The sequence below is a fragment of the Tiliqua scincoides genome, chromosome 4, assembly GCF_035046505.1.
Source record: "Tiliqua scincoides isolate rTilSci1 chromosome 4, rTilSci1.hap2, whole genome shotgun sequence".
NCBI classification, from domain to species: Eukaryota; Metazoa; Chordata; class Lepidosauria; order Squamata; family Scincidae; genus Tiliqua; species Tiliqua scincoides.
In genome coordinates, this window is record NC_089824.1 from 219667803 (window position 1) to 219670284 (window position 2482).

General features: G+C 47.8%; 1 pseudogene; it reads right to left on the minus strand.

Annotated features, from left to right (window-relative positions):
• Positions 1–464: 464 nt before the first annotated feature.
• Positions 465–584, minus strand: LOC136650570 (5S ribosomal RNA; annotated as a pseudogene).
• Positions 585–2482: the final 1898 nt, after the last annotated feature.

Genomic DNA, 2482 nt, shown 5'->3' on the forward strand with positions numbered 1-2482 from the left:
GCACTGTTCACGGCATGCTGATAAGATCATTAGCTATGACCAGGATTCATTATATTGGATTTTTGATTATACCGAATTGGATTCCTTTTTTCCGCTGCCTCGTAAGCCTGATTAATTTTTCATGAGCCTGCACACTACTGTCTCTTCAGTTATGAGGTGGGGTTAAAGAGGATCGCAAAACCTAGGGAATAACAATCTGGCCATCGTTCCTTGTGCTTTGCCCTCGCGAAGCGGGGAAAAATAAAAATGAATGACTCCAAAGTTAATGAGGACAGCAGGCCAAAAAGCAAAGAAAGGACTGACTAGGAGGGCTGCATGGGATGGCCATAACAAGAACAGTACACATTTCCATTCGTTTTAGGGCTGCTTAAATAATTCCAATGTACTCTGTGAGAACTTTCATAGGAACTTCTGCGAGAGGTGTTGTTGGTTGGCAACCTTCAGTCTCGAAAGACTATGGTATAAGCCTACAGCACTTGGTATTCCCAGGTGGTCTCCCATCCAAGTACTAACCAGGCCCGACCCTGCTTAACTTCTGAGATCAGACGAGATCAGACATGTGCAGGGTAACAGTTGCTGCGGGAGAGGTGTCTACAGCTACCAGAACACCTTAGTGATTGCATAGTCAAGCCCTCGGATGGATAAGCCCCTTGGAGACCAGCAAGCTGGAGGTAGGCTCAGGCAGGCAGGCTCATAATTTCTGGTGGTGCAGTTTGTGTGGACTTCCTCATTGACAAGTTGCCCCATTCAAAAGAAGTCAGTGGACCTCAAGAGCCTTTACAGCAGCCAGAGGTATCAGCTTGGCCTGCTGGTGTTACTTGACCTCCTGATCCAGGAGGCTTATGGGAGGTGATGTGACTCTCTTGACTGAAATTACCTGCAGTTCCCTGCCCCAACCACCAGCCTGGTGGTGCAGGGAACAGTGCTTGACACAACACCACCAAGGAGGAACCATGTGGTGGAAGTAATGTCGCATTCCTTGCACTGCAGTGAGTATTCCACTACTTGACCGATCAGGAACTCTTGAGTGCAAAACCTTATGGCCAGTGCTTTGAAGAAGTCTCAGGCCTGCTACACTTTGGGCTCTAGTTCCTGCTCCACTCAAGAATCAAGAGACCCAGATCTAGAGGATGGGAAATATGATGACCACTAGCTTAGGTGGCTTTGAAAGAGGATTAGATATTCCCACAGAGTAGAGATCTATCAACTTTTTAGTGTATATAACGTAGGTCCAAATCTTAACCACCTTTCCAGCACTTTCATAGCTGTGCCAGTGGGATGAGTGCTGCCTGCTGCAGTTGGCTGGCACTCATGGAGGCCTTCTCAAAGTAAGTGAATGTTTGGGCAGGAGGTCTGGTCTAGAGGGTAGAGCCTCCGTCTGCCTGAAGATAACATCCACAAGGTCGCCAGTTCGAGGCCACAGGCACCGTGCGACCTTGAAGCAGCTGACAAGCTGAAGCCGAGCTATTCCATCTGCTCTGAGCGTGGGAGGATGGAGGCCAGAATGTGAAGCCAGATCGGAATGAAACACCTGAATGTAGTGGTTCTTGAAAGAAAGAACCTTCTTTCAAATTGTAAAAATCCCTATTTAATAAGGGATTTAAATAAAGCCTGCCTATGTAAACCGCCTTGAATAAAGTCTTGAATAAAGACCAAGAAAGGCGGTATATAAATACCTGTTGTTGTTGTTGTTGTTGTTGTTGTTATTTGTTCCCTTGGAGCTACATTGCCCTTATGTCTGCGCTGGAAAGTGGGTTAGGATTGCACCCATAGATGACTAAGTAGAGCCTCCATGTTCAGATGCAGTGTACCTCTCAGTGCCAGTTGCTGGAGAGGCAACAGCAGATGGCTGTTGCCTTCCTGGCAAGGAGGTGCCACTGTAGGAGCTGAACGTTGAACTTGCTGTTCCTTAGAACTGTTCTAGCAGGCTCTGGATTCAAGCCTGGCTGAGCCCTTATGCCCATCTTGACACCGCATTACTGAGGGAATTCTCTGGAACTTTCTGAATGCTCACCCATCTCGTCTTGTGTAGAGGAAACCTGTGTTGGACTAAAGGATCAAGGGGCTCAGGGCCCAATCCTATCCAGTTTTCCTGTGCTGGTGCAGCCATGTCAGTAGGGCATGCACTGCATCCTGTGTTGGGGAGGCAGTCACAGAGGACTCCTTAAGGGATGGGAACATTTGTTCCCTTACCTTGGGGTGGCATTGTGGCTACACCGGTGCTGGAAAATTGGACAGGATTGGGCCCTCATTCTCCTAACAAAATGGCACTGATGACTATCAGAAGGAGTTGCAGCCACCATTATGACAGGACCTCTGTTCACCCAGACAAGGATGTCAGAATAAAACAGAAGCAATGAAGGAGCCCCATTCAGGCGCTTTTCCTCATCTGTTTGACTAATGTTTAGTCTGGATCAGGCTGTTGTCTGGGCAAAAAAAAACCCCGTGTGGAATGATAAGGCATTACTGTTGTCCCAGGATG